Source organism: Myxine glutinosa, chromosome 8 (assembly GCF_964187855.1).
Source record: "Myxine glutinosa chromosome 8, kmMyxGlut1.1, whole genome shotgun sequence".
NCBI classification, from domain to species: domain Eukaryota; kingdom Metazoa; phylum Chordata; class Myxini; order Myxiniformes; family Myxinidae; genus Myxine; species Myxine glutinosa.
In genome coordinates this window covers 147,867,760-147,895,544 of record NC_136268.1, presented here as the reverse complement: position 1 = coordinate 147,895,544, position 27,785 = coordinate 147,867,760, and the positions used below count along the sequence as shown (strand labels likewise).

General features: G+C 44.3%; 1 protein-coding gene across 9 annotated transcripts in view; it reads left to right on the top strand.

The window, feature by feature from the left end:
• Positions 1–27,785, top strand: part of ZMIZ1 (zinc finger MIZ-type containing 1) — a 338,869-nt gene that overhangs the window by 213,842 nt on the left and 97,242 nt on the right. The window contains exon 1 of one of the 9 annotated variants that reach the window (XM_078783823.1): positions 9,117–9,194. The exons of the other annotated variants lie outside the window; for them this stretch is intronic. The gene's annotated coding sequence lies outside the window, so the exon portion shown is untranslated. Of the gene's footprint in view, positions 1–9,116; positions 9,195–27,785 lie in introns of those variants that run through there. 9 annotated transcript variants of the gene reach the window in all.

The following is a 27,785-nucleotide window of genomic DNA, read 5'->3' as shown; positions in this document are numbered from 1 at the left end:
CCAATATCAAGACATCACGTGCAGCTCATTAAAATCATCCCGTACCCCTTGGCTAATCACTGACAGTCAAAACGGCTGTTCAACAGCTGTGCTATGAAGTGACCATTGAAGGTTCAAGTGACCATCCGTGACCGTTTTGTCTGACAGTGAGGACACTATTGTCCACAAATAAGTTCACACATTTACTACACGCAGTGTTATTGTTGATATTTAAAGGTTTCAAAGGTGGTAAGTTTCTTTTGCGTTTCAGTATATATATATATATATATATATATATATATATATATATATATATATATATATATATATATATATATATATATATATATATAGTCACATAGTCACATAGTCACATAGTCACATAGTCATGTGAAAAAGTAAGTACACCCCATGTAAAGTTTTGACTTTTTCAACATACAGCTATTTGATCTTCATTTCAACAATATTGAAAGATAAAGGTGATATAATATAACAAATATCATGAAACATTTACATTTTGTAGTCCATTGTATAATTTAAATAAACATAAATGCAAATTTCACTTGTGGAAAAAGTAAGTACACCCTTGGCTCTAATAGGTGGTATTGCCCCCTTTGGCAGAAACAACCTCAAGTAGGCGTTTCTTATAACTGTCTACCAGTCTCTCACATCAACTGGGAGAAATTTTTGCCCACTCCTCCATGCAGAATTCTTTCAGCTGTGCGATGTTTGAGGGGTTTCTTGCATGCACAGCTCGATGGGATTTAGATCCGGGCTTTGACCTGGCCATTCCAGAACCCTCCATTTCTTTCTTTTCAGCCATTCCTTGGTGGATTTACTGGTATGTTTAGGGTCATTGTCATGTTGCAAGGTCCACCTTCGGTTGAGCTTCAACTTTCCGACAGATGGCCTCACATTATCCTCAAGCACCCTCTGGTACAACGAAGAATTCATAGTGGATTCTATGATGGTGAGCTGCCCAGGCCCTGATGCAGCAAAACTGCTGCAAACCATAATATTTCCACCACCATGCTTTACAGTTGGTATCAGGTTCTTGTGGTCAAATGCTGTTTTTGGTTTTTGCCAAACATGTCTTCTGGTACTGTGGCCAAATAGCTCTACCTTTGACTCATCTGTCCAGAGCACATTGTTCTAGAAGTGCTGGTCTTTGCCTAGGTGTTCATTGGCAAACTTTAGTCTTGCCCTGATGTTCTTTTTGGACAGCAACGGTTTCCTCCTGGCACACCTCCCATGTAGATCAAATTTGTGCAACCTCTTTCTAATGGTAGACTTGTGCACCTTGACATCAACAGTGGCAAGAGCTACCTGTAGGTCCCGTGATGACATTCTGGGGTTCTTCGAGACTTCTTTCAGCATCTTGAGGTCTGCTCTCGGGCTGAACTTGCTGGGGCGGCCTGGCCTGAACAAGTTGGCAGTTGTTTGGAATCTTCTCCACTTGTAGATGATCTTCCGGACAGTCGAATGATTGATTTCAAATTGTTTGGAGATCTTTTTAAATCCCTTCCCAGACTTGTGGGCATCTATAACCTTCTTTCTGAAGGCCTCAGAGAGCCCTTTTGATCTAGGCATGGTGACGCCGCACACTTCAACAACAAAGAGCAAACCAAACTAAATGTCTGAGGTTTAAATAAGACAGGTTCCTCCAAGATCCTCTCTAATGATGTTCTAATCATTTGCACCTGAGCTGGTGCACCTGATTCTAATTTTAGGTATTTGAAGTAGTGATAAATGTAGGGGTGTACTTACTTTTTCCACATGCGAAATTTGCATTTATGTTTATTTAAATTATACAATGGACTACAAAATGTAAATGTTTCATGATATTTGTTATATTATATCACCTTTATCTATCAATATTGTTGAAATGAAGATCAAATAGCTGTACATTGAAATATGTTGAAAAAGTCAAAACTTTACATGGGGTGTACTTACTTTTTCACGTGACTGTATATATATGTAGATATCTTAACTTCACATCTTAACTTCCGTTTTCCGGTCCGGTCGTGAGAGGACGCTGGCGTCGTTTGCTCGCCGCTTCTCTGACTGGACCATTGTCCGTGTCTTGCTTTCCTGGTGGTCGTGGCGGATTTATGGCCATTGAGTCTTCCTCTGCGCGGTCCCGGCTCTGCTCTGCTGCTCCGGGCTTCACCTGCTCGGCTCCATCGCTGTTTCCTCGGGCCCACTCCCGTTGGTTGTGTCGATTGTTTCGCCTCCTCACCCTTGGCCGCGTGCTCGCTTTGCCTTCGCTCCTGCTGGCATGGCTCTGCGGTACTCTGCCGCAAGGCTTCTCCTGCTTAAAACCCGCTCCACCCCATCATGCATCTCTGCAATCAGATCGAATGGACTCCTGCGTCGACCCAGGTACATTCACCGTGGCTCCGGTCGTAAGTTTGTTTATTTACAATCAGGTCACTCCATCCCCATCCTCTGGTCGGCTCAGCGCACTCCCACTCATCGTCCCAACACACCTGGTCACAACAACGCACAAAATCGCACCTCCTGTCTGCGAACCCTGGCCAAATCACCTGGATTCATACCCGCCGTACAAAACAACATCAAGCTCACCCTGTTCAATACCCGGTCCCTCAACAACAAATGCCTCATCCTGAACGACTACATCCTGGAAAATAAACTGGACTTTCTCTGTCTCACTGAGACCTGGCAACAACCACTGGACTACTACACGCTCAACCTCACCACACCCAATGGATATTCTTACATCAATAAACCACGCTCGGAGGGCCGAGGTGGTGGAATTGCCGTTATTCACCGACAAGACATCAAGACCAACCTCATCTCCATCTCATCTGCTCCATCATTTGAACACCTGGCTTTTAAACTCTCTGGTCACACACAGTCAGTCATGGCTGTTGTCTACCGCCCTCCCAAACCACACCCATCATTCCTGTCTGACTTCTCCTACTTTCTGACCCAGCTATGTTCCCTCTCCCCCTCAATCCTCCTCCTTGGTGATTTCAATATCCACATGGACTCCACTGACTCCACGCTAACCACTGACTTCACTGATTTACTCACCTGCTTTAACCTCACTCAACATGTCAACTTTCCTACCCATAACCGTGGTCACATTTTGGACCTTGTCTGCTCTACTGGACTAATTTTGCACCATCTCTCTGGCTCCGACCTCACTCTCTCTGACCACCTAGCCATCACTCTGACCATCAACATCCCCACCCCAGCACCAAGGCATTATCGCACTATCAACTTCCGTAAGCTAAACGCTTTTTCACCTGCCTCATTCTCATCGACCCTCTCTGAAAAAATGTCCACTTCTCCCTTCGTTGACCTCCACACCCCTTCTGACCTCACTGACTACTACAACCACACTCTCTCTTCCTGCCTTGACCAAATTGCGCCTATAAAAACCAAAACAGTTTCTTTCACCCATTCTGCTCCCTGGTTTACCCCTGAGCTCCGCCTAATGAAAACTCGTGCTCGCCAACTTGAAAGACTCCGCAATAAAACAGGTCTCACAGTTCACTCCCAGGCCTACAAGGACCACATACAACACTATAAAGATGCCCTCTCCCGCGCCCGCTCCGCCTACTACTCTCAAATTATCCACTCTGGCTCCGGAAACCCAAAAGCACTCTTCTCTACAATAAACAAACTCCTCAGCCCCCTGAACACCACCACCCAGTCATTCACAATAGACAACTGCATCTCCTTCCTTTCATTCTTCCAACGCAAAATTGAAAACATCTACAACAGCTTGACCACCGCCGCACCCGCTCCCCCTCAAACCACCTGCCCCCCCCCCTTATCCTGCCATCCCCTGTCTCAATTCTCCCCAGTCTCCCCTACTGACCTCTCTGAACTCCTCATCGGAATGAAAACTGCCACCTGCACTCTTGACCCCATCCCCTCCAGCTTTGTCAAGGCCTCCCTTCCTGCTCTTTCTCCACTTATCATTGCAACAATAAACTCCTCCCTGTCTACAGGCATCGTCCCACCATCCCTCAAAATTGCTGCTGTTACCCCCATTCTGAAAAAACCTGGACTAAACCCTGACACCCTAAATAACTTCAGACCCATCTCCAACCTACCCTTTCTGTCAAAGGTTTTGGAACGCGCTGTAGCCACTCAACTCAAGCATCACCTCTCTGCCAATAACCTGTATGAAACATTCCAATCCGGATTCCGGTCCAACCACAGTACTGAAACTGCTCTCCTCAAAATCACCAACGACCTTCTCCTCTCCTCTGATGCTGGCAACCTCAACATTCTCATCCTCCTCGACCTCAGCGCTGCCTTTGACACCATCGATCACACCATCCTCCTCACCCGACTTGAAACCACCTTTAACATTACCGGCACTGCCCTCTCTTGGATTAAATCATACCTCTCTGACAGACGTCAGTTCATCTCCATCAATAACTGCAAATCCCCCACTGCTCCCCTCCCCCAAGGTGTCCCCCAAGGTTCAGTTCTTGGCCCCCTCCTCTTTATCCTTTACCTGTCCCCCCTCGGTCACTTAATCCGCCGTCATGGTCTCCAATTCCACTGCTTCGCCGATGACATCCAGCTTTTCATCTCCACCAAGTCCATCTCCACCGCCACCCACTCTATCCTGACAAACTGCATCACTGAAATAAAATCCTGGCTTCAAATCAACTTCCTCAAACTTAACTGTGATAAATCTGAAATAATCATCATTGGCCCAAAAACGCTCACCAAGTCCACCCATAACTTTGCCCTCAACATCGACGGTTTCCCAGTGTCCACCTCCCCTCACATCCGGAATCTTGGCATCATCTTTGACCAAACCCTCTCCTTCGACAAATACACTAAACAGATCACAAAGACAGCCTTCTTCCACCTGAAAAACATCGCCCGTCTCCGTCCATCCCTCTCCTCTGTGGCTGCAGAAACCCTCATCCACGCCTTCATCACTTCCCGTCTGGACTACTGCAATAGCCTCCTTTATGGTTCACCCTCAACAATCACCAATAAACTCCAATACATTCAGAACTCCGCTGCCCGTCTACTCACCCATTCCCGGACCCGTGACCACATCACCCCCGTCCTTTACAAGCTTCACTGGCTCCCCATCTCCCAGAGAATCCAGTACAAAATCCTCCTCTTGACCTACAAAGCCCTCCATAACCTGGCCCCATCCTACCTGGCTGACCTCCTCTCCAGACACACTCCCACCCGCAACCTCCGCTCTGCTGGTACCAACCTCCTGACCCCCCCCATCCGGACCAAATTTAGATCCTGGGGGGACAGGGCCTTCTCCATCGCTGCTCCCACCCTCTGGAACTCGCTACCTCACACCATCAGAGACTCCTCCTCACTCACCACATTCAAAACATCACTCAAGACCCACCTGTTCAACACTGCATTCAACATTTAACCCACAGCATCTAACCCCTGACTATCTCCTCTCCTTCTCCCTCCTTTGTGCTTTGAATATTTCCCTATTGATTCTTCTTTTTTTGCAATTGTCTTTATGTTTTGCTATGCGTTATGTTTTGCACTCTGTCAAAGCGTCTTTGGGCTTCCTGAAAAGCGCTATATAAAATAAATGCATTATTATTATTATTATATATATATATATATATATATATATATATATTTTTTTTTTTTTTTTTTTTTTTTAATAAACAGGAATTAATTAAATTCCTGCGTGGGCCTTTGTGTAAAAAACTCTGACTAAACACGGGACTCGAACCAAAGGCCTCAATCACTTTTGCGGTGACAGCGCACTGCTCGATTGAGCCAACCAAAATCTCCTCAGAAATTTTCCACACTTAACACTGCGAGCTTTATAATGGTCGATGTCTTACGTGCCTGCTAGGCAGACCCCGGATGTGAGCGTAAGTATATGTATGTGTATGTATGTATGCAAGTGTAATAGTGTATGCAGAAGTGCATTGGAGATTAAGTCAGCTACAATTTTTATTTAAAAAAACAAAAAACAAAACAAAAAAAAAACAGGAATTAAAATTTTTTTTTATAAATTTAAATTTATAAACAGGAATTAAATTAAATTCCTGCGTGGGGCTAAGTGTGAAAAACTCTGACTCAACACGGGACTCAAACCAAGGGCCTCCATCACTTTCGCGGTGACAGTCCACTGCGCTCTTGAAAAATATTGAAAAAATAATTATTGAAAAAAATAGAGCTTTAATCTCATTCTGCAAAGACTTGAGTGCCACATGGATGCCTCCTAGTTTGGAGGTGATGTGTTGGTATAATTTATGCACATGATGTCAGCGGCATGTCAAAGGGTCTGTGTGCTTCTTTGGCTCAATATATGTATATATATATATATAAAAAATACTTGGTGCTGGTGTACAGAAATGTGTCACTTGCTCTTTGAGGCCTGTCACGGCAGTTGCTGGAACTCGCTGTCATCTGGCAGTCACGAGTCTCAGCCAGCATGGCTGCCATAACCAGATGTGTTGAAGGGAGATATCCATCTGATGAAGTTTGAGACATAAGTTTGCCGAATGTTTGTCATCGATGTCATGTCACTCACTGCTAAACTAGCACTGCTTGAATTGTATAGTGTTCTGACAGACTTGCCAGGCCCATTTTCAATGCTTCAGACAGGTTTCTGTGTGACGTCAGTAAGTGGAGCTCTGCTTTGGGAGTTAACTTACTTACACGAAAAATGTTACCTTACGAGTGCGGATGCGTATGCTAAGGCCTTCCTCAAATTTATAATATTAATATTATCTCCTTCAATGTTCTGGTTAATATACATTAAACTTATAATCACCTTTCCCATTACCATCTACCATATCTCAGCTAACACAACAACTCTACGGACTCTGCGGATAAGGGGATCGTGCTCCCCTTATTTTTTGTGTTTTGTGTGTCGGTTTGTCTTTTTGTGTGATTAATGTTAGCTCTTTCACGAGCCTCGATCTTGTATACAAAAAAAAAAAGAAAAAAAAAAAGAAGAAACTCGGTCCAAGGCAACGTTGTTTTATGACGTTGCCCCAACGTTGTTGTGTTAGCCGGAATACTACTGACTTCAAGCCTTTAATATCAACTAACCATCAGTTTAATACTATTCCTACCTGCACGATGACACCTTTGAGTAATTTACATCAATACATTTAGGTAACTTAAAGTGATCGTGTTATGAAGTCTGTCGGTTTTATTTTATTTCTTGCCAATGAATCTATATTCCTCTTCTCTTTTATTTTGCCACATGGCTGTCCTCACCTTATCATCACCTTCCCTCCTCCCCCTTCTCTGCCATGTCTTTGTGTATACACTGCTGTGCTGCTGTCCTCCTCCTCCTCCTCCTTTTGCTTCTTTATCTCCCCGTCCCACATTCCTCCTTCCCTATCCCTTACTCATGTCATTGAAAAGTACATTCCCACATTGCTAAAATGGATCCCGATTAAGATAGTATGATCGTGCGGCTGAGGGAGGAGATGCACTCAGTTGTCGAATAGGTTGAGGAAAATGGAGCCAGATCTGTTTGGGAGAGGAATAGAGAAACGAGCCGGAGATTCGGGAGGGAGATAAAGAGGAGGGGAAAACTGCGGGGGAGAGGGTGTGACGAGCATGAAAGGAGAGGAGGGGAAAGACAGAATGTAAGAAGTGGGTTGTACGGGAGAGGGTGAATAAGAAAATGGAGGGAGGGAAAATGAAGCAGCTGTGACTGGCTAGTAGGTGCGCTGTGCGTGGGAAGATAGGGACGAAGGAGGGAGGGGAGAGGCAGACGTCGTCACGTCTGTGTGCGTGCAGCATATGTGCCTGGCGACCACTCAGCTCCATAGCGGCCTAGGGTCGGGGTCAGGCCTGTTAGACAAAGACATGGGGGAGGGGTTGGCAAAATTTTGGACCAAAACTGTGCTGGGTGATATTGTGACGAGGAGGTGAGCGGCGGTGTGCGATGACGTCTGTGTGTGCCTTCTGCATCAATCTTGTGATTCGTCAAAAAGGATGTGAACATGCCATCACAATGATTGTATTGCCATTATGATGAGGATGAGGATGAGTGCTGCAAGAAAGGTAGCTCGCTTACTTTGTGCCATCCCTTCCAATGAGCGGCAGCTTGAAAACCTTAGCAACAAGGATAGCCATTGGCTTGTATTGATATGCATTTTGCATTTCCCATTGTCCGTTTGCTTTTTGCCTGGAATATGCTTTGGCTTGTATCTTTATCCATATGTATCTATGTACATGTTGATTGTTTTTGTTGTTTTTTTCCCTGAAATGTTGAAAGTTGGGGGTTCTTTCCACCAACCAAGAATACCAGTGTACCTCTTACTGTGTTCATAGCTACTGTTTGCTGGACTATGAGGGTATAGCATGACAAGGCCAAAGCTCTGTTCTTATTCAATGGAATCTTTTCCCCCACACTGTCCTGCAGTTCAAGTACGATTTTATTTGGAGTTTGTAGTTCTGTAGACTTCCACATTCACTTTTAAACTGTTTGCTCTAATCTAAAAGGTGTTGAAAGAGTAGGACAGAATCACGGCCTAGGTGCAAACATGACCAACTTTTACCCGGAAACTCCATAAGGTAAGGTGATGTCTTGTTGCTATGAAACCATATTTCTTTGTCGTGATACTACAGTTGCGAACCCTGGTGTTAGGATGGTGCAGTCCTTGGCACTTTTATGCCGGTATTAAACCGGGTTTGTGTTACAGGTGAGCAAGACACCTTATAGCATTTGAGCGAAAGTGCAACGTAATTATAATTTGTTGTTCCATCAGACGTCCCTGTTTGTCGTTGAAGGCGGAAAAAAGGGTTGGCGTCAGGAAGGGCATCCGGCCGTAAAACATTGCTTCAAAAAGGGGACCAAAAAAAAACAACAACAACAACCATGGTCCCCGAAAAAGGCCAACCCCCGCTTTGCGGGGAAAAATGGCCTCTAAACGGTGGTTTTTCATCAGACGACTGTTTCTGTATTTAAATTTGTATCAAATGGATGCCCATCTATTAGATGCTTTGTTAACCCTTTTTCTGATGACACTGCGTGTACATGTGATAACTTCACAGTAAACTATCAAAGAAAGGACCTGTTTTATTTACCTCTGCCAAGTAACGTGGTCGGAGGTTATGTTTTCACTCCTGTTTGTCTGTCTGTCTGTCTGTCTGTCTGTCTGTCTGTGAGCAGGATATCTGAAAAAGTAATGGATGGATTCGGACGAAACCTGGTGGACAGGTTGGGTACGTGACACGGAGGAATTGATTCGATTTTGGTGAATATCTGGATCCGGATACAAGCATTTTAAAAGTGATTCTTCACACCTGAGAGATATGGCCAAATGTGATATATAGTACGATATCTCAAAAAGTTGTGGACGTATTATGACAAAACTTTGTGGATGAGTTGGGTGGGTGACGAGAACAAGCCAATTAGATTTTGATGCAGGATATAGTATCCGGATGCCGATATGGCCTATCAGTAGGATACAACATGTAAACTGGTCAGCCTGGCGGAGGTATGCGCTCTACCGAGTACCGTTCTAGTTTGTTGTGTTTTAAGGATACGCTCCCAACTGCAGTTTTCAGGGGAGTAGTCAGCTAACTGTGTTTGTGTGTGCAGGTTTTGGATGTGTTTTTGAGTGAGGTTGTTCTTATATCATCTGTAAAGCTCATCACTTGAAGAGTCTTGGTCATACGTGTGAATAACTCTTTATAAATCGTCAAAGAGAGGGAAGATGGCTTCTTGATTCTTGATCTTGAGCTGGTTACTGTGCCACACTTGATTCATAATAGCTGCCAGTTATAGTATAATGAAAAGCTCGTAATCGCTACGAATTTTTCACATTTGGCATGACTAATAAGTAATAACCAAATTAATGGGATTTTATTTTCTTAAAAATAAATACAAAAACACATGTTGCTTAATAATGTTCTCGTATTTGCCATTTCTCAAAAGTATTTTGAAAGGTTGTTGCTCTGTCTTCCATGGTCTCCTTTCTGTTCTTCCACCCTCTGCCCTCCTTGTGCTTTATCCTCCCCCACCCCCTTTCACCTTTATTCCCACCAGGTATCTGCAGGTCACACACGTTCCACCATCAACACCCCTCTGGTGAAACTCCCAAAATCCAGAACCTCTGCTCACCTCCACTCATTCGTTCCTTTTGTTCCTACCTGTGGAACCAATTTCCACATTCCCTTAAATGTCATTCTTCCCTCCAGGACTTCAAGACAGTAGTTCACTACTATCTCAAATCATCCTTAATCCAAAACCATGATCTTTTCAATCCCCATTAGCCCCCGCCCATCCTCCACCCATCCAATTTTTTTCCCCCATTTTTTGCCTTCCTGAAAGTTTGCTTCTGTATCCATCTTGTTATCCCCATGCATCCTCCCCTTCCCCCATTCTTACCCCCAGCCCTTGTTTGTCCATCGCCATCTATTCTGTCTCTTGGCACGGCTGTTGGCATCTCCCCCTCTCTTTCTGCTGGTAGTACATCCTGATCTTTGTTCTGTACATCCTGATCAGTTCTGAGTTCTAGCTCTCCCATGACCATCGACTTTGTATACAAAAACAGAACGAACACCCAAACACCGAAAACTTGTTGCAAACATAATTGGATAACCAAAGAGCACAACCGTTTTGAAAGTTTTGAAATGGACATGATTTTACATATTACATACATGGCAATAATATTGTGATACATTTAGTGCATTCAAACATTGTAACCTGCAGTCGTAACATCACGAGGCTCTGGTCATATAGAGCTGATTTCAGAAGTTTCCATCTTTCCTTACATATTGTTACGGATGACGGGGCTGAGGACCAGAGTCCTAAACGCCACTCCCGACTAAGTGTGTTACAGGGTGACGAATGTCAGTGACCCTAGGTCCTATCCCCAGCCCGCCGTGCCGAGGCCCGCAAGCTGACTGAGCGGTTGTTGGAAGCTTGAACTTTTGGCTTAGTGCATGGAGTAGAGGCTCTAGAGCCGTGGTTCTTGACCTGGGTTCCACCGAACCCCAGGGGTTCAGTGAGCCAGTCTCAGGGGTTCGGCAGAGGTCCTCCGAAACGCATTGCAATTTGTTTTTTTAGTTTTTTAAAAGTTTTGTATCAATTTGGAATCTATGTGTAATTACGCTTATGAATATTATTATTATTTTGCTAGGTATGTTACGAACGAATGGAAATGTTATTTGTAATTGTATTCCCATCCCATTAATGGTTTCTCTGGTCTGTGTTTAAGATAAGTTGTTTCACACTGACTGTAGTAAGTTGAATCAATGAGCAACTTTTAGGAGTTGCGGAAGACGAGAAGACGAGGCCATTTCGTAGGGTTCGAAGCTCGTTTATTCGAACAGAAATACTCCGCACTGATATCGCGAACGGAACTCGTACAGCTTTTATAAAGCCAAAACCCTCTTCGGAGGGCGTGGCTCCAACAACCGCGCGCACATCACGTCCACACAACCAAAAGCCCCACAGGCCCATGCACGTGGATTATGACCAAATAAGGTAACCACGACATGTGAATAAGGTAACCGCTTCATGCGCCCCCCCCCCCAGAATGCACTCGCACGGGCATGCATGTAGTTCGCGGGCGCGCTCGGCAGTGCCGAGAAGGCTCAAGCAGTGCTCGGCCTTGGTGCGCGCGTAATGGGGTTGAGCCAAACGGGGGGCTGGTCAAGGCCTCGTGGGAGGCTGCCGAGCTTCCTCACGGGCCTCCCGAGGATGAAGAGTAGGAGTAGTAGTTGCTCGAGTTGCAGCTTTCTGCACGCGAGCTGTAGCTGTAGTTGTAGAGTTTTCGAGAATTGTAGTATGTAGTTGTAGTATGTAGTTGCGTGAAGGTGACGAGCAGTGCTCGCTGGAGAAGGCTCACTGCTCTGGTCGCAGAGGAGGTGCTTGGCCGTAGTGCGCGCGAAAGCTACGAGCAGCAGCGCACGTTGGAGAAGGCTCACCGCTCTGGTCACAGAGGAGGTGCTTGGCCGTAGTGTGCGCGAAGTCTACGAGCAGCAGTACTCGGCCTGTGTGCGCGAAGTTACGAGCAGCAGTGCCACCCGCATCCCATCTGAGGATCCTGGAGGAAGCGCACCCCTCTGTTCGCAGAGGAGGTGTCGCGCGCATTACGCGCGAAGTTGACGAGCAGCCATGCTGCCTGGGTCAGTGCGCAGGAAGGTGATGAGCAGCCGTGCTGCTCGGGTCAGTGCGCGCGAAGGTCACGAGCAGCCGTGCCGCCCGGGGCAGTGCGCGCGCAAGAGTTGAGCAGCAGTGCCACCCACGTCTCCTCGGATGATCTTGGAGAAGGCGCACCCCTCTGTTCGCCGAGGACGTGCCACGCGCAGTGCGTGCGAAGTTACGAGCAGCTGTGCACGCGAAGGTGATGAAGCAGCCGTGCCGCCAACGTCAGTGCGTGTGCAGGAGATGAGCAGCAGTGCCACCCACGTCTCGTAACTGCGTTCCTTCGGAGGATCCTGGAGCAGGCTCGCCCCTCTGGTCGCAGAGGAGGAGCCGAGCGCCGTGCGCGCAAACCACATGGCCACCCGTCATTCCCAAAACTCCGGCAGTTCAATCGAAACTGCGTTTGCCGTGTTCGTTTGAAGCCCCCGAATCCGTTCGGGAGCAGCCGGGGTCACTAGTGTAGGTTTCGCCATGCTCGTTGGAAGCCCCCAAAAACGTTTGCAAAACTCCGGCAGGTCGATCGAAACTGCGATTGCTACGTTCGTTTGCAGCGCCCGAATCCGTTCGGGAGAAGCCGGGGTCACCAGTTTAGGTGGCTTCCCTGGCCAGAGCGCACTTGCCGTGTTCATTTGCAGCCCCCAAATCCATTCGGGGGCAGCCGGAGTCACCAGTTTAGGAGTTGCGGAAGACGAGAAGACGAGGCCATTTCGTAGGGTTCGAAGCTCATTTATTCGAACAGAAATACTCCGCACTGATATCGCGAACGGAACTCGTACAGCTTTTATAAAGCCAAAACCCTCTTCGGAGGGCGTGGCTCCAAAAACTGCGCGCACGTCCACACAACCAAAAGCCCCACAGGCCCGTGCATGTGGATTATGACCAAATAAGGTAACCGCTACATGCAAATAAGGTAACCGCGACATGCAAATAAGGTAACCGCTACATGCGAATAAGGTAACCGCGACATGCGAATAAGGTAACCGCTACATGCGAATAAGGTAACCGCTACATGCGAATAAGGTAACTGCGACATGTGAATAAGGTAACCACTACAACTTTCTAATTATTCTGTTGATGGTGCTTACTTGCTTACTTACTTACTGGATTTTGGACTTTGCAGGTGTTCGGAAATTCCAGTGAATAGCCTTGATTAGCTTGCCGTGTGCCGTGCGTCATTGGTCGTGCCTTACTTTGGAGTTACTGATGTTATTTCATGAATTGAAAAGTAAGTTTGAAATGTTTGGATATGCAGGGCGGGTTCAGAGTTGTATTAAAGTCAAAGTGGATGGTGATTATAAAATATGATTGAATTACTCAGAAAATTAGGTGGTGATATAACACCTTTGGTCGCAATTCAAAACGAACAATTCGCAGTTTTCTATGTAATATTATAATGGGATTTGAGGTGATATAGAGTTGAGTAGATAATAAATCCCGTCATCGTAACTATAAGTTATGTTTTCTTCGGTAAAATTTCTCAGTTTTCAGAGGGGTACTGTTTATATTTAAGCGTGTTCCTTTTTTATTTTTTGTCATATAATTATTTGCCCGAACTCAATTAAGATCAGTTTGTTCAGGCCAATTTGAAGGGCAGGTTCATGGACCCTCGTCAAAGCGGGGCTTGGTGGGAAGAAAGGTTCATTGACGCTCATCAGCGCGGGGCTTGGCGGGAACAAAGGTGAATGGACCAGTCATCACGCTCTGCGATTCCTTTCTCCTTTGATCCTTTTCCTTTTGTCAACCTCCTTCATGCAACACAGCAAATCCCTCAGTTCAGGAAGTTCATCGAGGTCGACTCCTTCATATAGCGCACGCTGAGCCCATTCACAGCATGAAGCATATATCGTTTTCCACAGAGACCCAAAGAAGCGCCTTTTTCCACATAATACGCTCTTTTGCTTTTTGTCCACCTCCTTCATGCACACTGAATCCTTCAGAAGGTTCGTAGAGATTGAGTCCTTCACACCAACACGCTCAATTAAGCCGTTCACGCCACGAGCAAGGATCACGTCTTACCACACCGCCAAGAGACGCTCTTCTTCTTCTTTCAGCCTGTTTCCCCACACTTTCTTGCTGGAAAGAAAATGGGTTGAATCCTTTCCAAAGCTGTTTTTGTGCACCACCACCATCAACAGTCAAAATCATGTGGCGTAAACGGAGTGGATATGGGGTAAACTTTAAGAAAAAGGAAAAATAAATACGAAAAGGTCCTATTTGAGATCCACATCTGAACTGGCATTTTAAATGCAATACACCCTAAATGACACGAATCGTCTATGCATGCTTTGTAAACGATTGACATTCCCACAAACGTAACAATATTATTTGATCATGCTATCATAACTTTGAGGCTCACTTTGGTTCATCAGGCAATGTTTGTTGCTTTATTGGCCACCAATGTGGCTATTTATGACTATGTCTGTTCTTTGGTGATGGGGAAAGAGAGGTGATCATCTTATGGGGTGTTGGGGGGATGGGGGTTGGTTACCCTGGGTACTACCAACACATATGCAAAATATGGTGAAGAACAGGCCAGCCATCTTTTCTATGATTTTCAGATGTACTGTATATACTGCATGCATCCATACAGAAAATTGCTTGATTTTGTATAGTAGGATTATCCCCACACTTTTTGGAAAAAAAAAACAGGAGGATATTGTAATCTTTGCCTCACACCTAGCTCGGCTTCACGCTGTAGAAACCAAAGCTTTTAGAATCATTGGTATCTCCTGCGATGAAGCAGATTCTGAGAGCCTTTCACTCTCTCGCCGCAGGCAGGTTGGTGGTCTTTCTGTCTTGTGCCGACTCCTCTCCAATGGACAAGCTCCCCCTGATCTGTCTGTGCTCTGTCCCCCAAATATTATTGCAGGGTGCACAAGATCTGCCAGCAACCCTCTTCTGGTGAAACTGCCAAAATCAAGACTCTCTCTCACCTTCACTCTTTCATTCCTCTTTTTCTGCCTCTGGAACAAACTCCCACATTCTCTTCAATCCCACTCCTCCCTCCATGTCTTCAAAAGAGCTGTGCACCACCATCTCTTGTCTTCCCACATCCAAAACCTTGATCTTTTCTGCCCCCGTTAATACACCCCAAACCCCCCTCTTTCAAATTCCCTGTTTTCTTTCCTGAAAGTCCTTGTGGTGTCCATCTTATTTATCCCATGTACCCCACCATATACCAGCCCTCTCTCTTCCACAGATATCCTGATGTCCCTGTTACCAACTGTTGTTGTGCTTCCCTCTCTCTCCCCCTCTTGGCTTTCGCTCCCTTTATTATATGTTACTAGCAGAAGTACCCTGTGTTGCCCGGTGGGGGAGGGCAGAGAGGGGGCTGGGGGGAAGGGGAGGGGAGGGAGGGGGGAGAGGGGACAGGAGAGGGGGGGGGGGAGGAGAGAGGGGGAAGGGGAGGGAGGGGGAGAGTGGACAGGAGATGAGGGGAGAGGAGAGAGGGGGAAGGGGGAGGGAGGTGGGAAGAGAAGGGAAGAGGGGGGGGGGAGGGGAGCAGAGGGGAGGGGAGGGGGAAGGGGAAGGCAGGAGAGGAAGGGGGTTCATATATATGCTGGTGGGTGAATGTGGCGTTCATCACGTTTCTGAGTTAACTATGATGCTGATCAGGAAGAAGAAGAAGCCGCACCATCAACTTCGTACACTTCCGGAATTGTTTGATTTATTTGTATTCAAATGTCTGGTGATTGTTTTGTATTTATTTATGTGAATGTGTACTTGTATATTTAACTGTCATGAATTTATAAAGCGATGGAGCGATTTTTTTTTTTTTACTCCCCCAAAAATCTTTTTTTTTCATAATGTTTTTTTTTTGCCTAAATCACTCCCAGGCACTCACTGATGAACCTCTGAAAGTTTGACGAAGACCCGTTCAGCCATTTCTGAGAAAAATGGCGACACAGACAGATAGACAGACCAACATCTCTCTTATATAGTAGATAAGTGTTTGCTTTTACATGAGCCTCAACTTGGTATCCAAGACAACAAGATCAAAAGTCTAACATTGGCGTAGCCGGGCTTGTTTGATACTTTAGTTGAAGAGGATAGTATGACCTGGGTGGGGGATACCAGTTAGCAAATTATGTAAGTATTTAAAAAAATTGAAATGCTGTAAGCCTTTAAAGTGTCCTTCACCATGGAAGTGAAGGATTGCATTGAGCCGCTGGTTTATTCAATATGTTTTGAGTCAACAATGAACCAACTATACACCGCTTCAATCCAGTAACCTTACAGTCACGACAAAGGGATTTGCTGTGTTACGATTATATTTACTATGTTATTATTAACATTATTATTATTATTATTATTATTATATTATTATTATGAAGACAATGCTACTGTATTAATAAACCGAGGCTAATTCCTTGCTCCCGCGATAAATTAGTACACCACTTCTCATTGAGTCTCATTGAGTCATCCATGAACCATACACCACTTCAATCAAGTAAATTTGCAGTCACTACAAAGGGATTGCAGTGTTACGATTATATCTACTACGTATATTATTATTATAACGAACATTTTTATTATTATGAAAACGATACTATTGTATTAAGAAACCTGGACTAATGTGTCCAAAGCGGCCTGAAGGTGAGGCATGAAGCCTAAGGCCTAAGGCCTATATGTTCTGTGTCTTTGGAAGACCCGTAACACCTATGCTTTCGATATTTGATGGTCATTTAAACAATCGGTTTGTTTTTGTTTCACACTGAATGAAAAACCTAAAGGTAGAGCATGACGATTATGATATATGACAGGTTTGATGATATGTTCGGCCTGAACGGCAAAGAAATCAAAATGGCGGTGTGTGGAGTCAGCCATCGTACGCTGTAATGACATCACAGATGTAATCACATCACATCACCCCTGTCATGTGACCACATCCTCAGCTCTGATTGGTGTACGTTTGTGAAAAACATATACATACATGCATACAGACATATGGACAGACACTGTTCGAGACAGCTTTGCCCTATGGGCTATGCCGTAAAAAAAAATTTTTACTCAAAGGTTGATATTGAGTCATTCCTGGTGAACCGAGGAATGACTCGATATCAAACTCTCCAATATGTGAATCAAGCGTCAAGCTTAGCAATACTGTATGTGAGGCAGCAGAGCCATCGCAGAGGGGAGAGTAGTGCTCCATGCAGCAGCGGATGAATACTTTGCCTTTGAGCTAATCTTTTAACTTTGCTGTTGGTAGGAAGCGTGTGGAGTTGCAATGGCACACCATCGACTTCGCTCTAGTTTAGACTACGTTCAAATGTGCATTTGTGTGGTTTTGCTCCGATTGGCGTTCTCTTTTCTCCAGGTCTGCTGGACTGGACCACGAAACCTATTTGTGATTCAAAGCTCCTTTATTGTTAGTAAAGGTAACAGGTATGGTACTGATTGATTCTAACAATATGAAGTGGGATATGTTATAGGTAACGATAAGGATAATGAGCCTTATTGTGCTGCAAGGTTCAAAGGTTGCTTCCTCCTGACCACAGGTATAGCAGCTGTAATACTGTAGCAATTCATTTCGGCTCTAACATTGGACTAAAATGGTAACATGTTTGTATTTTGTGGTGAAAACATCTCTTATTGAATACCACTTGGGCATATGGTGATGGATAGAAATATACAGCACACTGTGCTTGTTCACACACACGTATATTGTATCCAAAAATAGGAGCCTTGTGCATTAGATTCAAGTGGCACTCGTACTTTGTCACACGTCTATTTGTTATTTTTAACATAGTTAGCATGGTCATCCACTGGAAGAAGTTTAGTCTCTTGACTTTCTAGGCCTCACCGTCAGCCTTGGGCTCTCCTGGGCCAATCACATAGCAAAGCTGGCCTCCAAAGGCAGCTGCAGACTATCGGCATCCACTGTCGATCCAAGTATTTCCATGGAAATTCAGAGCTACTCCCAGTCAACCAAGGGCTTTTGTCCATAGCTCATGGAGCACTGCTCTTCCCTATGGGTCGGAGCTTGTGTGTCATGCGTACAAACTGTTCGCTTTGTACGGAGCCCACAGCCCCTGAGGAATTAGAAAGGTTACACTCAGATAACGACTTGGAAAGCTGCACAAAGTTTATGCCCCTTGGAATAGATACTCTGGGCTGGCGATCACACCTGTCGCATCAATAGTACTGCATCACATCTGTCTCTCCTGTTTTCTGTGGATTATAATGCTCTCAAGTACATTATATTGGAATCACAAGGTCTTTTTGCTCTCACATCAAAGGCAGGTTGGAGTCTCTGTTTTTATAATGCCTCGGAAGATTGCTCTCTGTCTTCCGACTCTCTCCAGAAACTCCAGTATACATACATTCTCCCAGTAACTCCCTCCTGGTTAAACCTCCAAAATCCAGGCTGACTGCACACTTCAACTCCTTTGTTCCTTCTTCGAAGAAAGCAAATACCTATTTTCGGGGGAACCCCCCAGTAGACCCCTCATGTCCTGATCTTTTTGAATGCCGTGAACAAACTTTGGCACAACACAGGTGATTAAGGTTGTGGTCAAGTTTCATCAGAATTGCTTGTGCAGTTTCTGAGAAAAAAGCAAATACCTATTTTGGGGGGCAACCCCTGCCAACCCCCAAACCCCCGCAATATATATATTTTTTTAATGCCGTGAACAAACTTTGATACATCATGGGTGTTGATGGTTGTGGTCAAGTTTCATCGAAATTGTGTGTTGTGTGTGTAGTTTCTGAGAAGAAAGCAAATACCTGTTTGGGGTATGTGGGGGGCAACTCCCCATATAACCCCTTATGGCTCGATTTTTTTTTTAATGCCATCAACAAACTTTAGTACATCACTGGTGATGATGGTTGTGGTCAAGTTTCATCGAAATCGTGTGTGTAGTTTCAGAGAAGTAAGCAAATATCTATTTTTTGGGGTCAAACCTGGACCCACTTTGACCCCCCGTAGACCCATTCAGACTTCGATTTTCTTCGTGCCATGAACAAACATCGGTACATCATGGGGTATGAAGGTTGTGGTCAAGTTTCATCGAAATAGTGTGTGTAGTTTCAGAGGAAAAAGCAAATTCCTATTTTGGGGGTTCAAACCTGGATCCACTGACCCCCGGTACAACCCCTTAGACCCCGATTTTTTTCATGCCGTGAACAAACTTTATTCACAACATAACAAATATAATTTGTGCCAAATTTGGTCACAATCCCATCAGCGCTTTCGGAAAAGAAGTTGCAAGTGTTTACTGACGGGCGACGCGCCATCCCATAAGCCCCCCTTTATTTTAACGTTCCAGGTGAGCTAAAAATGATACAAAGCAAACAATTGTGCTTCTATTTGGCACCATTTCAAGCAATATTTTTCATCGTACTGTCATACATATATTATTTCACAATTATTTGGCCCACTGGTAGAATACCTTGCTGTAAAGTTTATCTTAGAACCTAGCATTTTGTGGAGTGTGGAAATAATGACGTCAACTGTATATTTGAAAACGGGCAACTTGGTGGGCAAGGACATCCTAGCCAATTGTAAGTGTTTTTTGCTTTGTGTAGACTGTAGATGGATCATCCACAATAAGTTGTGCTCTTTCACACATGAAATGTAATTGCAAAATGTAATTGCAGCCTCGTATTGGCTTAGCGGTTGGGGTGCCGGCTTGGGATCCTAGGATCCTGGGTTCGAATCCCGGTCGATCACTGAATTAACGCCAGCGGGGTTGACTCAGCCTGTCATCCTTACGAGGTCGGCAAATTGAGTACCAGGTCACTGGTAATTCCCTGTATGTCGCAAGAGGCGACTAACGGGGTTGGTGGCAGGAAGGGCATCTGGCCATGAAACATTGCTTCAAAAAGGTGACCATGGTGCCCGAAAAAGGCCAACCCCCGCTCTGCAGGGAAAAATGGCCTCTAAAGGTGGTATATATATGGTTCGGTTGTTTTATGGCCGGATGCCCTTCCTGACGCCAACCCTTTTATTCGCCTCAAGACATGCAGGGATACGGTGTACCTATTCTAAACTGGGGTACACATCGGGTCATAGTGCATAGGCTAACTTTGTGCATTGGCTATCCCCCGCCCTAGCAGGGAAAATGGTCTTAAAATGCCTGTTGTTATTTCACACATAACAAGGTCTTGGTGACGCATCACAAGTAATTACGATGTTTACCGAGTCGAATGTGTGTTATGATTGGCCTTTTTGTGCCCTAATCCGCCATGGAGGCCCCTGTGCAGGCTCTTGCACGGTTCTGGCCTCATAGGAGATAATGCAGTCAGTGGGTGGAGGAAAATTGCAACAAACTCGTGGTCATTTCAAACCAAGTGATTATGCTTTTGCAGGTTTTTGATGAAATTTTCCATGCCAGTCAGCATCGTTCAAAAAAAGAAAAGCAAACACATGTCTGGTCGATTGAGGTCAGGGAAAATCTGACATTTTTACTTTCCTCTACTCCATACCTTCCCACAAAAGGTCACTCTTATGCGACACACCAATTCATTTATTTAATTATTGCAACAATAAAACAACATAAAAACATTGCCTCAAACAGGGAACCATGATTGTCATGGGGCCCGCAAGGCTAACCCCCGCTCTAGCGGGGAAAAATGGCCTTAAAACGATCATTCATTCATTCATTCATTCATTCAACAATCATAACGGCAAATTTGATTGGTCGTGATGACATAAAATGCCGTAAGATTTTGTCCAAGTACTGCTCTGAGCTGAAGGTTAATGAAAGTGTCATTAAGGTGATGTGATTTGATTTGATTTGATGCGTCTTCTGCAGTGTTCAACAAGCAGATAATTCAAAAGATTATTAAAAATCCCTTTTTGTAAGATTACCACTATTGATGCAGCTTCCTTTACACCACCTTATTTAACACATTACGTTAGTTATTCATGTCTGTTGTTTGTGTCCTTCATGACATCTTTAAAAACAGTAAGTTTCCTGTTTGGAATGATTTTCAATTTTGCTTGACTGTCAGACACGCAGGGTAAAATAATTATCTCACTCCTCTCTGCATATGTGCGATCGGGACAAATTCAGAGCCAAAGCACTGCTAAGCTATACAATGCCTTCAGAAAGTATTCAAACCCCTGACGTTTTTTCACATTTTGTTTTGTTGCAGCCTGAATGTAAAATGGATTGAATTGAATTTTTTTTTGTCACTGAACTACACATAATACCCCATAATTAATGTCAGTCGAGTTTATTTTTTAATTTTTATAAGTTATTAAAGATTTGTCCGATCGAGATTGTCCCGATGATGATGATGATGATGATGATGATGATGATGATGATGATGATGATGATGATGATGATGATGATGATGATGATGATTAAAGATGAAAAGCTGAAAAGTCAATGCATATTCAACCCTTTTGCTATGACATTCCAAATTGAGCTCAGGTGCATCCAATTTCCTTTGATCATCCTTGAGATGTCTCTACAACTTGATTGGAGTCCACCTGTGGCCAATTCAATCGATTGGACATGGTTTAGAAAGAAACACACCTTTCTATATAAGGTCCCATAGTTTGCAGTGCACATCAGAGCAGAAACTCTAACATGATGTCCAAGTAACTGTCCGTAGAACTCCAAGATAGAATTGTGAGGAGGCATAGATCTGGGGAAGGGTATAAAAACAATTCCTAGTGTTGAAAGTTCCCAAGGGCACAATGAGCTCCATCTATAGGAAATGGAAAGAATATGGATCTACCTAGACTCTTCTTAGAGCTGGCTGTCCGGCCAACCTGAGCAACTGGGCAAGAAGGACCTTGGTCAGGGAGGTGACCAATAACCCAATGACGATTATGACAGAACTGCAGAGATCCTTGGCTGAGATGGCAAAACCTGCTGGAAGGACAACAGTCTCTGCAGCACTTCACAAATCTCGTCTTTATAGAAGAGTGGCCAGATGGAAGTCACTACTTAGAAACATGGCCATGATAGCAAACCTAGGGCGTTTGCAAGAAGGCACGTGAAAGTGAGCATGAGGCAAAATATTCTGTGGCCTGACGAGACGAAAATTGAACTCTTTTGGCCTGAATGCAAAGCAGCAGAAACTGCGCACAGCTAATCACCCATCTAACATCATCCCGACCATAAAGCATGGTGGTGGCAGCATCATGCCATGGCGATGCTTTTCAGCAGCACGGACTGGGAGACTTGTAATAATAGAGGGAACAATGAATGGAGCCAAATATAGGCAAATCCTTCAGGAGAACCTGCTTCAGTGTGCAAAAGACCTTCGACCATGGCAAAGATTTACGTTCCAACAGGACAATGACCCCAATCATACAGCCAAAGCAATACTGGAATGGCTTCAGAACAAGAACATGAAAGTCGTTGAGTGGCCCAGCCAAAGCCGAGACTTGAATCACATTGGGAATCTGTGGAAAGATTTGAAGATTGCTGTTCACCGACACTCCCCATCCAACTTGAAAGAGCTTGAGCAAATCTGCAAGGAAGAATGGGAGAAACTCCCCAAATCCACATGTGCAAAGCTGATACAGACATACCCAAGAAGACTCTAAGCTGTAATCGCTGCCAAAGGCGCTCCGCCGTAGTATCGACTCAGGGGGCTGAATGCTTGTGTTTTCTGATATTTTTATGATGATAGGCTGAAATTAGATATTTCTGTATTTAATTTTCAATTAACTTGTAAAAGGTTCTAAAAATATGTTTTCACTTTGTCATTATGGGGTATTTTGTGTAAATCAGCGACAATTTTTTTAATTCAATCCATCTTTAATTCAGGCTGTTGCAGTACGACATGTGAAAAAAGTCAAGGGGTGTGAATTCTTTCTGAAGGCACTGCACTGTAGTGTCGTTTTCCGATTTATGTTTCAATTCGTGTTCAAAATATAACATTTAGTAGAAATTAAGTTGTTCCTCAATCATAAACTGATGTTTCTGGACAGACAGACGGACGGACAGACAGATAGACAAAGTGATCCAATTGCTTAACCCCGCTTTTCACTTCACATGCTCCTAATATTGCACACTGTGCACCGGTGTGAATCAATCGTAAAACAAGGCTGACGGTTGTATAGTTTGTTCACACAGGATGACACAAAAGTAGCACATACCTCAGAGTTGTCCAGTCTGGGTTTGATTCCTGACCCAACTATAAACCCTCGGATTGGCGTTTCGCAGGCCGGGCGCTGCATCACAAAGTGTGCCTTCCTTCCGATAGAGGTTAAGATGGGTGTCTCGTGTTCTAGTTTGAGGCGGCGGATGCTAAATATGCCAGAGTGTCTTTCGCGAAGCGGAGACAAGTTAATGCGGATACCCTGGCCAAATACCTGCTCTAGCTATATTTGTGGGAAGGCAATGGAAAACCCTCCAGTGTAATCCTTTGCACGAGAGCTGCTGCTGCTGCGGCACAGAGATTGGCAGTTAAAAATTGCTGTAAGAGAACCAGAAAAATTAATGTCAATATTGGCCATTGACTTTTTTTTTGTCAGGTTTACTATGACTCCATGTGTGCAATTCATTATTTATTTTTATACATCTCCTCCTCCACCTCCTCCACCTCCTCCACCTCCTCCACCTCCTCCACCCCTCCTCCTCCACCGCCATTCCCTCCAAATTTCCTTTTTTGTGTCACTTGGACTTTGCACATTTACTGAAGACCATGTTCAGTGGTGTGCAGTGAATATTGATGCATCCATCACTTTGTATTATGCAATATGCATAGATTTGTGTTTTGTTTGTATAAAATCACAACAGTAATAGTCTATGCTATCAAGTGCTTTTTAGAATCCTTGGTTATTTGATTGTCTGTAAGTCTTTCGGTGCAAATACCTTTTGAAGTTTACATTGCTGCAGCTGGGCAAATGGCTTAACTGTTTTGTAATATGGAGTAGTAGTCATAAAGCAATGTAGCAATACTTCAGATAAACCATGGTGCACAAATTTTCCTTCCATTTATTCATTCGGTTTAAAGATCAGAAATTCTGAAGTTACAAAACATACCTCATTTTGGTATGGACATTTGGTGCCAAACAACACTGACTTGTGTTAATCATCGGCATGAGCAGTAAGCCAATTAAAACAGACTTGAACCTGGCCTAAGCTACAAGAGCATGAATGAAATGGAATGGCAGGCAACAAAACATGGACTTCACTGTCAACAGTTCTACGTGAGTGCGTCTAACCTTCAACCTCATTCATTGCGACCTCATTCACGGCATCCTTGTATTGCTGATTGACTATATCTCTGTGCTGATTAATCAGGATTAATTGGTGGGGCAGCAGACCTTTGTAGTCGAAAAATATTTCCAACGTAGTCCTTAAGTGTGTTGCCCTGTTTAGCATTCCCACCTCTTACGGATCTCTGGTTCACCATTGCTGGGTTCCTAGGTTAAAATCCCACAGAATGCATTTTTTTTTGTATACAAGATCGAGGCTCGTGTAAGAGCTAACATAAATGACAAAAAAAACAAACGGACACATAAGACAAAATAAAGGGAGACGAGATGGGGAGAGAGGGGGAAACACACAAGTACAACATTTGAGAGCAGGGACATCGGGAGATCTGTGGGAGGGAGACGGCTTGGGGGGAGGAGGTGTGGGAAGGGGGGTGGAGGGTGGGAGAGGTAAAAAAAACGCATGGACACTGCTAGAACTTCCAGGAAAGAAGTCGGTATTTCAGAAAAGTGGATCTGGGGTGAATTAACAGGGGTAGAAAAGATCAAGGTTTTGGATGGGGGAAGATAAGAGATGGTGGTGAACAGCTGTTTTAAAGACATGGAGGGAGGAGTGGGATTGAAGAGAGTGAGGGAGTTTGTTCCAGAGGCGGGAGAAAAGAGGAATGAAAGAGTGAAGGTGAGCAGAGAGTCTTGATTTTGGCAGTTTCACCAGAAGAGGGTTGCAGGCAGATATTGTGCGACCTGTAGGAGTATTTCGGAGACAGGGCTGGGGAGGCTAGGCCAGAGAGGAGTCGGTAGAAGACAGAAAGACCACCAACCTGCCTGAGGTGAGTGAGTGAAAGGCCCTCACAATCAGCTTCATCACGGGAGATTCCAATGATTCTGAAAGCTTTGGTTTCAACAGCGTGAATCCGAGCGAGGTGTGAGGCAGGAGCACCAGCCCAGAGGGGAGAGCACTATTCCATTTTTGATTTTTTTTTTTCATTCATTTTCATTTCATTTTTTTCATTCATTTTTCCATTGATTACTTATATCCTTGCAATTCTTATAAAAAATAACCTGATGTATTTTGATGGATGGAATCAACAGAACGTTGATCCAAGTGCACTAACAGCCATAGGAAGGAGATGCTGGCCCTTTGTCAGAACAAAAGGAAGGGACGCCACAGGGGTAAAGGTTTATCGGGTTGGAGTAAGTCAAAGGTGCATGTGTCAAAGATCAGAGTTCAGGGAACATGTTAGTTGGGGCTCACTCATTTGACATATCATGAGAGGGAGAGCCAGGTTACAGGGAACACATGGGATGGGACTCACTCATTTGACCCCCTCATGAGAGAGAGAGCCAGAGTTCAGAAGTTAATAAAAGTCAAAGGGATTGTCACTGGGAAAGAAGGGGGATTCATAGGGAAACTAAGCAAAATGGGGGATAAACAAATGAAAACAACCACAAACTGTGTGTGCGCACACATACCAAATATTACCTCTTCACTGGAATGGTGACTGTAAAGAACCCTTGTGCCGCACAAGCATTTTTCCTGCAAGAGTTCTGATTCCTTCCCAATAGGGGATGCCTGCATCCACCAAAAAAACCCTAAAACATCCACCCTATTTAGACGTCCATTACACAAACCAGGAAATATATTACAATTAAAATAGCTACCTCTTCTTTTTAGTTGCAGTGAAGAGGTTCTATTTTGTACAATGAAAAGCGCTCATTGATCCCATTGGGGGCAACATTCCAATACTGTAGATGAGGCTTTGCCTTTTGTGCTTACTACTGTCTGTTGTGCTGATGTGGAGAAAAATACCAGAGACTGCCCCAAGGTTGAAGTGTTGAGTGACTGGCTTGGAGAGGTGTTTGCTGTTAGTTCTTACATTCAGCAGGTATTCACGGAAATGGTTGCCCAATCTTCGTCCGGTTCCACCGATGTAGACATTCTTGCAGAGAGTGCACATGATTCTTGGATGACATTCACGGAGGTGCAGTCAAAATGGTCTGTGACTTCAATGCTGCTTTTTGTTCCTGAGATGGAAGTGGTTATATATATATATATATATATATATATATATATATATATATGAATATTTATATACTTATTTATGGGAGCGTACGCTGGATCAGCACGTCGCTGCGTCCTTGGACGACTCCTCAGCACTATCCCGACACACACCACTGCGTGTGCTACGGAATGAGGTGTTTTTACGGCGGCCAGAGTGAAAATCCTCCTTGAGAGAGGACCCAGTACCCTGGTACTCATTTCATCTACCATGGAAGGATGACAGGCTGAGTCAACCGCACCTGGTATTAATTCAACAGCTGAACGGGATTCGAACTCAGGACCCTAGGATCCCAAGCCCGCCGCCCTAACCATTAGGCCAACACCAGGTGTGATGGAAGTGGTTGTCTTAATGAAATTGCAGGTGTTGCGGTGTCTCTGTAAATGTGTAATCGTTCCTGGTGGGAGGTGAAAGGCTTATGATCCTTTAACAAATTCCACAAATGTATTCCCCCCTTGAAAGAAATGGAGGTAGTTGTTAGAAAATCAAGGCTGTTTTAGGATTGTTTTGTAAAATCATGAAGTTCCTCTGAATGATGTTCTTGACTCGAAGGTTGATTGGATGGTATATCAATGTGAGTGGGATCCTTTCTTGTGTTTTTTTTCTCAGAAGACTGTAAAGCCACGGAATGTCAGTGTGGTCGTGTGTAAAGTGTAAAGTGCAATTAATACGTGTGTAAAGTCAGTAAAGTCAGTGTGGCGGCCACCCCGAAGGTGGGAAAGGCATGCTCGGCGAAAAACGTACACATCGCATTGTTCATCCAGTTTTCCGACGCAGATCAATACGAGCCATTGCTCTACCAGGGAAAATGAATCAATCCACAGACACGTTTCTGACTTCCTGTCTGTCATCAGCTTGGAATTCCTGTCCATCATCAGCTAGTGCTGGTGTGGCATGTGAGTTCATGATCACCATTCCATCCATCTAAGAATGTGTTCGAGGTGTACACTCCCTCATGGGATGGCATATTGGTTTGCTTTTGTGGTAAGAATCCACTCCATCTGATGATGGCCAGTGGTCTCCAGCGTGTATGGCCCTGTGGCTTCTAATGCATGTGTTTTTAAATTACCATGAGCCTTGACATTAGGGCCAAGGTGCATCTGCATTGGTTTGAAAATATCTTTTTGATGACTTGTCAAGTTGCCAAGTAGCTAAGAAAGCATTTTGCACATTTCGATGATCGTGAGAATAATATATTTTCCTGAAGAATGGATAGCACGACCCCACAAGTAGAGCGTAAATTAGTGGAGAAGCGGAGATATCTTAGACTTTCCTCTGGCTTTCCGCAACATGTGAGAAGAATGAATATCACAACACAAGAGTAATGCTAAACAAGTGAAATTTGACAATTTCGCGCTCATTTTCTTTGATTTGAGCAATTATCTATTTGTTAGAGTTATGATTCTTATTTTTTATGAGAACAAGCTTTAGAGAGAACAACTGTTTAAAATTGCACACGTTGACCATTTATTTTAAAATGTCTTCTTTTTTTAGGATCACTAACATT